This window comes from Pelobates fuscus, chromosome 12, assembly GCF_036172605.1.
Source record: "Pelobates fuscus isolate aPelFus1 chromosome 12, aPelFus1.pri, whole genome shotgun sequence".
Taxonomy (NCBI): Eukaryota; Metazoa; Chordata; class Amphibia; order Anura; family Pelobatidae; genus Pelobates; species Pelobates fuscus.
Window position 1 is genome coordinate 8975640 of NC_086328.1, and position 11152 is coordinate 8986791.

An 11152-nucleotide genomic window follows, 5' to 3' on the forward strand; every position below is an offset into this window, starting at 1 on the left:
CCGGGCGGGAGGGGGTCCCTGAGGGTGGGGGCACCCTCAGGGCACTATAGTGCCAGGAAAACAAGTGTTTTCCTGGCACTATAGTGGTCCTTTAAGGCGTTAATGAAAAAAAAAAAAAAAAAAAAAGGTAAATCCTTGAATTGCTCAAAGCTCAGCTTTCCAGGGTTTATTTGAAATAAAAGTGGTAATATTGACATTTATAAGGTCCAGGTTTAGTTCAATGCTAGTATTTTGAGTCAGACTGGCATAAAAACTCTACATAAATTCTTTAGATTCTAGAGCTGGTGGGACCAAGTCTAGCTAGTTCCCATTTTAGTACCCTGTGCCTACTGGCTTTAGCCATGTTATTTTGATTTAGATCTCGACACCTCATATGGACCAATAATATACGTGACTGTGTTGCAGTTTTATGACAGAGGGGGGTGACAAATGTCTCCTGGGGGCTTTTAATCAGAGCTTCATTTGATATTCCATTTTTTTTCCTTGGTGCAATCAATGTAATAACTCTACCAGCCCGATGCATCCCTTGAGGAAAACAGGATGCATGTGCCCTGTTTAAAATTCATTTATGTTTCTTGCTCACGGTTATTCCGACAGTTAAGTACAGTCAATGCCAAGTTGCTGCTTGCGAAGAATTACTTCCACACACTCTACGTGTCTTCTGTCTGGACCAGGCACCACTGGTGGTCTAGCTCAGTGTTCCCCAACCCCCGGGCCCCGGACCGGTACCGGTCCGTGGATCAAACGGTACCGGGCCGCCCAGGGGTGTGCGAGCCTGCCGGCTAGTGCAGGGCTGGCATTGCCCAAGTGCCAGCCCTGCAATGTGCCTGCGGACCGGAGGGGAGATCAGAGATCTCCCTCCCCGGTCTGCAGGCACTGTGCTGACAGCCGGCAGGGGAGGGAGTGAGAGAGGACCCGGGAGCTCTTACCTGCAGCTCCTCCGGGTCCTCCTCTCGCGAGATTTGGAGCGTTGCCGCGGTAACCACGGCAACACTCCAAATCTCGCGAGAGTGAACTCTAGCCCTGTAACTGGGCTAGAGTTCATCTCACCACCGCTGGGACCACCAGGGATTCCCCACCGGACCACCAGGGACTAAGAAATGTCCCCCCTCCTCCCAGTAAAGGTAAGAAGGGAGGGGGGACATTAATATATTAATTTTAATTAAATAAAAAATATATAAAAAAGCCTCCCTACCCTCCTTACCCCCCATACACACACTACACACATTGCCCCACAAACACTGCCCCCATGCACACACTACACACACTGCCCCATACACACACTACACACACTGCCCCACAAACACTGCCCCCATGCACACACTACACACACTGCCCCACAAACACTGCCCCATGCACACACTACACACATTGCCCCACAAACACTGCCCCCATGCACACACTACACACACTGCCCCATACACACACTACACACACTGCCCCCATGCACACACTACACACACTGCCCCACAAACACTGCCCCATGTACACACTACACACATTGCCCCACAAACACTGCCCCCATACACACTACACACACTGCCCCACAAACACTGCCCCCTCATACACACCTGCCCCACAAACACTGCCCCCATAAACACACTACACACCTGCCCCACAAACACTGCCCCCATGCACACACTACACACACTGCCCCACAAACACTGCCCCATGTACACACTACACACATTGCCCCACAAACACTGCCCCCATACACACTACACACACTGCCCCACAAACACTGCCCCCTCATACACACCTGCCCCACAAACACTGCCCCCATACACACACTACACACCTGCCCCACAAACACTGCCCCCATGCACACACTACACACATTGCCCCACAAACACTGCCCCCATGCACACACTACTGGCGCCATAACAGAGGGCAGAGGAGACTTGTGATCGGGCACCAGAGAGAAGGGGCACTGCATGGAAGCAGAGGCAGCTTGGGACAAGGTAGGTAGGAGACTGAAATACAGCCTTGAGTTCCCAGCCACAGAAACTCCCCCAGTCTGTGACTGGGAAAGAAGCTGCTGAGTATAGGTGGTGTTACATCAGCATTAGTCTGCTGGTGTAACACTACCTACCTATCCTGTCTGTCACATACCCTCATATGTACCCCATTTTTATTAACTCTCACATGAACATGCTATATACATTCAGTCTGAGTATGTGTGGGACCCTGAACCAACAATTTTGAGTCTATGTCTTTATGTGACTGTGTTTGTGATTTTCTCACTATGTATGTGTCTGTGTGTTTTTTTTAATATATGTGCTCTTTTTTTTTTGTCTTATTAAATCAAAACAAGCGGGCCACGGAAAAATTATCAAACGTTTACCGGTCCGCGGCGATAAAAAGGTTGGGGAGCACTGGTCTAGCTCATATTGAAAAGCAATTATTTGTTGCATCATACGTAGTTACATAGTTACATAGTTACATAGCTGAAAAGAGACTTGCGTCCATCAAGTTCAGCCTTCCTCACATATGTTTTTTTTGCTGTTGATCCAAAAGAAGGCAAAAAAAAAAAAAACAGTTTGAAGCACAATTTTGCAACAAGCTAGGAAAACAATTCCTTCTTGACCCCAGAATGGCAGTCAGATTGATCCTTGCCATTCTGGGGTCAAGAATAATTTTTTTTCCTAGCTTGTTATAGTTGCCACATATATTTAACAATCATTAGCTCCTGTATTTAGAGTTATTAATTTGCAGTAAGGTGACACAGAATGATCAGACCTATTCGAGGCAATAACTGTCTCGATTCAAAAGGCAATTTACTTAGAAACATAAAATCTGGAGAAATTCCTATAGAAATTAATGTTATTGTTGCTATTCCGGTACAGATGGTGTTCTATTTTGTAATTAAGAGGGGGGCACAATAATTTGAATAGTTAATTAAAAGACTTTACTTTGTAATATTTGACACAGCCCTTACACAACGGAGTATGTTTTAATATTAATATTAAGTTGAATAACAGATATTTCAGCACAGATCATAAACATAACACTTTCAATGACCTCTTTGAGGGCCCGGAATATAGCTCATTAGTAATAGTGAGCAGACTAGGAAAATCACAGTTGAATTATTTTGGGTAAGAATTAACCAACTTTAGACAGTAGAGAGTAGAAGTTTGCGTGGAGACAGAACAGCCAGACGTAGACTTTGGTAACAGACCCAGTAATATACGATGTAGAGAAAATATAGACCTGGAGCTTGGAATAATATGAGTCTTTGTGCTTTGAGGAGATAGAACCGACGTAATAAATGAGTGAGAGAAGTTACCGTAATAGCTGTTCCGAGGATATTTGGAGCGGAAATTGTAACATCTGAAATCGTAGTCAGGACTGGAGAATTGAGTCGAAAGTCAAGGATAAAGTAGGTTCAAAGGGTGATCGGTAAATATAGTCCAACAATAAGTGTCGAGGTCCGTTGTCACAATGATGAATTGGGATGAAGGGTCAATCGGTAGGTCAGGAAAACGAGAGCCGGGGTCAGAAGCCAATGATGGAGCACAAAGTTGAAAGGTTGATCTTAAAGTGTAGTCGGATAGCAAAAGCCAAGGTCAGAAGCCAATGATAAGGGAGAGTAACTGGTAACCTTGGGCCCAAATACACAGACGCTGCAAAAGAAGGATGCTACAGGAGGATGCAAGCACATAAGCGTCAAAGGTGGAAGTCTTATTTTATTGGTTTTTTTTTTTTTTTTTTTTTACATAGTTTTCTTGTTTGTTTTTTGTTGTTGCATAATTTAATGTATCATCTATATTATAAAGAAAAATAAAATACATAAGGTTAACTCCAGTCTGTTGTATCTCTTTAATCATGGCCCATAGTCACATACCTCTGACAGACATCCACACTTCCTAAGGGAATCACATGGATTTCACCTGGCAGTAACGTGTATACAAATAAAGAGAAAAAATCTTGTATTTGTAGACAAACTACTGTATCCTTTCTTGCTAGAAAATCTGCCTGCCATGGACAACGGCTCCTACGAGAGGTGTAGTCCTGAAAGGGCTCCGTTTCTTGTCCCTTAATGTTAAATTTGCTTGCAGTGCGTATATTTTTCTCAATACCACCCTCCATAAAACCTGAATATATTACTATTATACAACAAGAGAAATATGGCCAGCTTGTGTCAGCGATTACGTATTAATACTGTTGACTGAGAACGTTCGGCAGCAGAGGACATGGTGCGTCTCATGCTCTGTATATTTCAATATACCATTAATTTGTGGTTGCTGCTGATAAGTAATTATCGTGCACAAGGAAACTGCTGACAAATTGGGTTTTCTAACACATGTGTGTTTTGCATGGCGTAGGCAGACCTATTAATTAAAGGTGTAATATCACTTACTTTGGAGCCAATTATCCTGTGTATCATTAAGATTAGTCCCTAAGGAACATGCAGATACACTTTCTTTCTGTCTCAAAGTAAAGGGATGAATCTAGACCTCTAGCACCCATTCTATATATTTTTGGAACGTTGGATACGTGTTCTTACTCTCAGGTTTATTCGCTAGATGGTGAAATAAAATACAGTTAGTAAAAGTGTGGATCAAACGAGAATATTTGGATTATCAAGCTCGGCTATTTCTCCAGCTTGGATATTTTTCCTAAACGTTACAATACTGATTTTGACTTAAAGGGACAGTATAGGCAAGAAAGAAAGAAACTAACCTTTTCCAAGCCAGTCTTGTGAATGGGGAGTCACTGATTGGCTGAGAGCGTACTCTGCCCAGCAGCACTCCGCGCTTCCTGAACCTAAAAATTCAGAAGCCGGATGCCATGTGGGAGGAGTTGAGATCGGCATTGGAGGCAACTTTGGGGTTAAACCTTTTGAGGTTGGTTTAACCCCTGAAGGTAAGAGTGCCCAGGGAGCCTCCTGGTACCATAACAACTTCATTTAGATGAAGCTGTTTTGGGGCCTGGAGTTTCCCTTTTTTTTTTTTTTTATTGAATTTATTATTTTTCAATCACAAAAGAGAAAAGGGTGGGGGTACAGAAGAAAAAAAGGGTAGGGTAAGGAGTTCAGGGTTACAATACAGAGGATCTGATACATCACAATGACATTCACATTTCATGGTAATCACCACCTATCTATGTGCGCAGTTGTTTCGGCGTAAAGTAGTCGCTGCTCACCATGTCAAAACGGGTATTACCTATACCCCGCTTTGCAACCTCCAAGTGTATCTCGTCGTTAAGGCAGTGTAACTATCAGCCTCTTACGTGCATGCAGGGGCGATGCTCTGGCTATCTCACGTCTATTTGTTATGTGATTCGCTTATATGTTGCATACACTAACCTTGTTAGGCGTTCGGGGGGGTTCAAGGAGGCTCAAGGTTTGGTCACCTTGTTTTTAGAATCATACAGTCTATCTACTGGACGAGGCTCCCTGCATACACTGTTAATGCCTCCTATGTATCCCCATAAGTGTGGTACCCTGTGAAGTATTGCGCAAGTGTCAAGGCGTTGCTCAGCCTTAACATCCCTGAACAAAAAAGGAAAACAGAAAAAGAAAATAGAATACATTTAAAAACAATCGAGCATGAGGGAAAACAAAATCCGTTTGCTGTCCAGCATCTATCCGGGCTCCTATGGCTGTCGTCTGTTACAGGAATAAGGAATAAGGAGCTCCCTGCACTAAAATCTTTTTATTTTATTTTTTATTATTTATTGTAGTATTATTATTAACAGGTGCGTGTATGATCCGGGTCTTAGGCCGGTTGATGGTTTTATGGAGGCTGGAATTGGTAGTGCCGACACCAAGGTTCCCAGTTTTTAGATATTTTATGTTTTTGGTTGGCAGTTATCGCAGAAGAGATGTCATACACATAATTTAGTCGGATTTTGTCCATGAGGTTCTTTTCAGACGGGCAATTGGTTGATTTCCAATTGAGCGCTATAAGAGCTCTAGCTGCTAGTATCACCTGTGCGGCCAGTGCCTTCTCCTGCTTCGTACAGCTGGCATAGGCAGGGCCCAAACTCCAGCGGGAGAATGATATCTACTTTGCTAAGCAACCTAGTAACCTCCAACCACAATGGCTGAATAAGGTCGCATCCCCACCATATGTGGAGCATCATGCCTCTTTGGGCCCGACACCTCCAGCATCGGTCAGAAGTGTTTGGGTATATTTTGCTAAGTTTGTCCGGTGTCAGATACCATCGGTACATTAGCTTTCTGTGAGCTTCCATATGTGAGTAACACGCAGTATGACCAGTCAGTGCATTGACCAGTGCTAGCCATTTGTGGGGAAGAAGAGTTGTCCCACTTTCTTTTTCCCATTGGGACATAAATGATAGGCACGGGGACAGTGGGAAGTTCGATATTGCTTTGTAACACCTTGAGAGCAATTTAGGCCTAAGGGGGTGTTTCCAACATGTCATAAGGAGATCACATTGTTGATTAGGTTCCCCAGCCTTGCCCTCTGTGGTCCTATCTACATGCTCCAATAATGCACTTTTAATTAGGAGGTAAGGGAATACATATCTAGAGGCTTGGAGTTTCCCTTTTATAAGTATTGATTGTAAATACCCTCCTACTTTCTGTGGCTAAACGGGCATATTTACTTTTACTCTTGTTTATATGTAAATACTACCTCCTATTTCTGTAAATCAAACGTTTTATGTGGAATGTATTTGTGCACCTTGTGAACCCATTGATTAACGCTGCTTAAAATGGAACTTAATAATATTGGTGAATACCAGATTCTCACAGTTATGGTGAGAAGGCTAATGTGCTGATTCTCAAGTTCTCTCAGGTGCAAATGTAGATTCAAAAGGTATCTGGGTGATTGAGCAGATTCCCAAGGTGTATATAATTTATGTTTTTATTACTGGCATTTATAAAACGTTGTACATTTGCGGGGAAAAACCGCATAATATACACAGACCAATACAAAAAGGTAAAGAGGGCTCGGTCCGTGAGATCTAGCCATTGAAGCTCTTTTTATACAAAGTGTCTTGTTCGATAGTCCGTATATGGATGAATGTGCAGATTGCCAAGGTCTGTGGGTAATGAGCAGACTCCATATTGTGCAGTCTGTGGCTGATTTCTTAATATGTCACACATATTTCATTATACTTGAGCCAATTACAATGTTTCTTTCTTAGTAGAATGTCTTACATCAAACAATTCTTAAACTGAGTATTTTTAAACCCTGACGAAATAGTTATTCTAGGAGATCTGCTGTTAGAATCCTTATTTATACCACTATAGGTGAGAATCTCGCAATGTTCTTTTATGGAGTTTATACTTTTTCAATTCCCAGTAATCATGTTTAGAAAGTCTACTGTATAGAGAAAGTGCAGTAAGAACAGCTGGTAATTTTATTTATTTATTGCAACTTCCCTTACAGATCTTGAGATTAGGGATCGACCGATTATCGGTCTGGCCGATATTATCGGCCAATATTCAGTATTTTCAGCAATGTCGGTATCTGCCAATAAAGATATCGATATTGTCGATAATGCACACCAGGGCCGTCGTCCCAGCAGCTCCCTTCAGCTCCCCTGTTCAACTCTCACAAGTCCCGCGGCAGTCAGAGTCACACACTCTCATAATATACACATTACACAAACACACACACACTGTATTCACTATACAAACACTACACAAACACACACACTGCATCCACTACACAAACACACACACACTCTGCATTTCCTAATCAAATACTCTCACCGCATCCACTACACACACATATATTCTTGAAAACAAAAAATTCTGACTGGCATGCATATTTTGTGCATTTACCTTAATAAAAAAAATGTGCAAAAAATAAATAAATAAATAATAAACATGTTCAGTTAACAGTAGATTTGTGTAGAAATAGTTTATTTTTTCAAAATGGTAAATGTACAGAATGTTGGTATCAGTAAGTTATCGGCATAGGCGTGCGCAGCCTATTGCATTAGGGTGTGCACCCTCAAGCACAAGCACACGCGGCGTGTATATATATATATATATATATATTTGTATATGTATGTATATATATACACATATATACACACACACACACAAAGCTGTGAGGGTGCTGTGTGAGGGTGCTGTTAGTGTGATGTGTGTGTGCTGGTAGTGTACTATGTGGGTGAGGGTGTTTGTGTGTGCGTGCTTGTGAGGGTGCTGTGAATGTACTGTGTGTGTGTCATGGTGCTGTTTGTGTGTGTGTGTGTGTGTGTGTGCACTTGTGAGGGTGCTGTAAATGTACTGTGTGTCAGGGTGCTGTTTGTGTGTGAGGGTACTGGTAGTGTTTTGTGTGTGTGTGTTTGTTAGGGCCCTGTTTGTGTTTGTGAGGGTGCTGTGTGTGTGGGTGCTGTATGTGTGTGTGGGTGCTGTATGTGTGTGGGTGCTGTATGTGTGTGGGTGCTGTGTGTCCTGGATGTGTGTAGGTGCTGTATGTCTGTGGGTGCTGTATGTGTGTGGGTGCTGTGTATGTCTGTGGGTGCTGTGTATGTCTGTGGGTGCTGTGTATGTCTGTGGGTGCTGTGTATGTCTGTGGGTGTGCTGTGTATGTCTGTGGGTGTGCTGTGTATGTCTGTGGGTGCTGTGTATGTCTGTGGGTGTGCTGTGTATGTCTGTGGGTGTGCTGTGTATGTGTGTGGGTGCTGTGTATGTGTGTGGGTGCTGTGTATGTGTGTGGGTGCTGTGTATGTGTGTGGGTGCTGTGTATGTGTGTGGGTGCTGTGTATGTGTGTGTGTGTGTGGGTGATTGTGGGGGGTGGAGGTGGGGGTACATTACTTAATATCCCCCCTCCCTTCTTACTTTATGTGGGGAGGGGGGATTCTTGTTCCTTGTCCCTGGTGGTCCAGTGGAGGTGGGGGCAGATCAGTTATCCCCCCTCCTTTCTTACCTTATGCCTGGGAGGGGGGATCCTGCTGCCGCCATCCATCCCTGGTGGTCCAGAGGAGAGTGAACTCTAGCCCCGCAGGGCTAGAGTTCACTCACGCGAGATCTGAGCATTGCCGCGGCAACGCTCAGATCTCGCGAGAGGAACCCGGCGGAGCTGCTGGCAATAGCTCCGCTGGTCCTCTCCTGCCTCCCTCACTGCCTGTGAGCCGGTGAGGGGAGGCTGAGAGCAGAGCCGGCGCTCGGATAGCGCCGGCTCTGCATGAGCTGGCAGGGGAGATCCTGAGATCTCCCCTGCCGGTCTCAATGCATAGGCGTGCCGCGGGGATTAGGGCACACCCCGGCACACCCCGTGCGCACGCCTATGGCTATCGGCCTGAAAATTCACAGATTATTGGTATCGGCTCTAAAAAATCAATATCAGTCGATCCCAACTTGAGATGTGGATTTTGAACTTCTAATACCAGTTTTTAAAGGAGCACTATAATGCCAGGAAAACAAGCTTGTTTTCCTGGCACTATGTAGTCCTCAAATCCCCCCACCCTCTGGGCCCCCCTCCCGCTGGGCTGAAGGTGGTTAAAACCCTGTCAGCCACTTACCTTTCTCCAGCGCCGGGCTCCATCTGCGCTGGGGAACTCTCCTCCTCCTGCCGACGTCAGCGCTGCATGCGCGGCAAGAGCCGCGCGCGCATTCAAACCGCCCATAGGAAAGCATTACTCAATGATTTCCTATGGATGTCAGCGTCTTCTGACTGTGATTTTCACAGTGAGAATCGCGGAAGCGCCTCTAGCGGCTGTCAGTGAGACAGCCACTAGAGGCTGGATTAACCCTCAGTGAAACTGCTATGTTTACAGCTGCAGGGTTAAAACTAGAGGGACCTGGCACCCAGACCACTTCATTGAGCTGAAGTGGTCTGGGTGCCTATAGTGGTCATTTAATGTAGCAAAACAAGAACAAACTGTAAAGGACAGCTAGATGTTTGTAATGCCTTGTAAAAATAAGAATAAAGTGTTACTGCAACCAAAAACAGTGTTTTACTTGAACACCCATTTTGGTTGGAGTAACTCTTCCTTACCTGGTATCCCCCCAAACTTTATAAAAATAAAACAAAAATTTTCCTCCATAGCCATGCCGAGGTCAAGTTCTTCCAGCAGCTCAATACTCCCCCACTGACATCACTCCTCTTTGATACATGGGAAGAAGGGATGTGCATGGGCAAATAATTTGTCTGCTTCGGCAATTCGGACCAATGGCATTCAGTTTGGTACTACCGAACTTCGGACACTCGGAAGCATCTGAATGTCCGAATTGCATGAAATGAATTGCACATGTCTAGTAAGTGGTTGTGGTTGCAGTCCAGGCACTGGGAGCCTTACAGATGTGTAAGTGGTTGTGGTGGCAGTCCTGGCAATGGCAGCCCTATAGATGTGTAAGTGGCCGGGGGCTCCCAGTGCCAGCAATGCCACCACAACCACTTACACGTCTATTCATGTCCAGATAAACGACATGAATTCCCATCTTGACATCATATAACTTTCCAGAATATCACCCTCTTTTGTACTGTCACTGAGCCTTTTGCCTTTTACCGTCCCATCATGATCTCAGGACCTGAATATTGTCAGGATTCCGAGATCCTCCATGATCTTCAGGAAGTTTTGTTAGCAATGAAACCTGAACATAGAACTCCTCAACATGAGACATTGTGGTTCATTTATGGTGTCCTTGATCCATAGTGTTACAAATGTAACATTTAGCGAGGACCAGGGGAGGGCTGGCAGCCTTAGGCCTGGGGGGCAAAACCAGTCAAGTGGCCCATTGCGCCACCAAATCAGTTCACCATCCATGCCCACCTTTTTCTGGTTTTATAACGGATATTGATGTAATGCTAATCAGTAGCTCTTTGCCATACCCGCTCCTTCACGGCTCTGACTTTCAATGTTGTCAGAGCACAGGCTGAGAATCTCTGAGCCTGTGCTCTGACTCAGTAACTGAGCGCCGGAACCACGAGGGAGAGGATATGATCTGACTGCACCTACTGCTGGTGCGCACCAGTGGACCACCAGCGAATCGTTTAAATTAAATATGCTGGTGTACCCAACTTGTGAGCTGTGTTGGCCGCCGGGCGCCTCTGTGGTCATGGCACCCTGCGTGACCGCACAGCTTGCCCACCCCAACGGCTGGCCCTGCTGACACACACTGATGTTACTACTTAGACATCCCTCAATATTAATACAGAGATGAGAGTAAACACAAATAAACTGTGGAAACTAGAGCTGATCCCCCCCAAATTTATAAAGGTT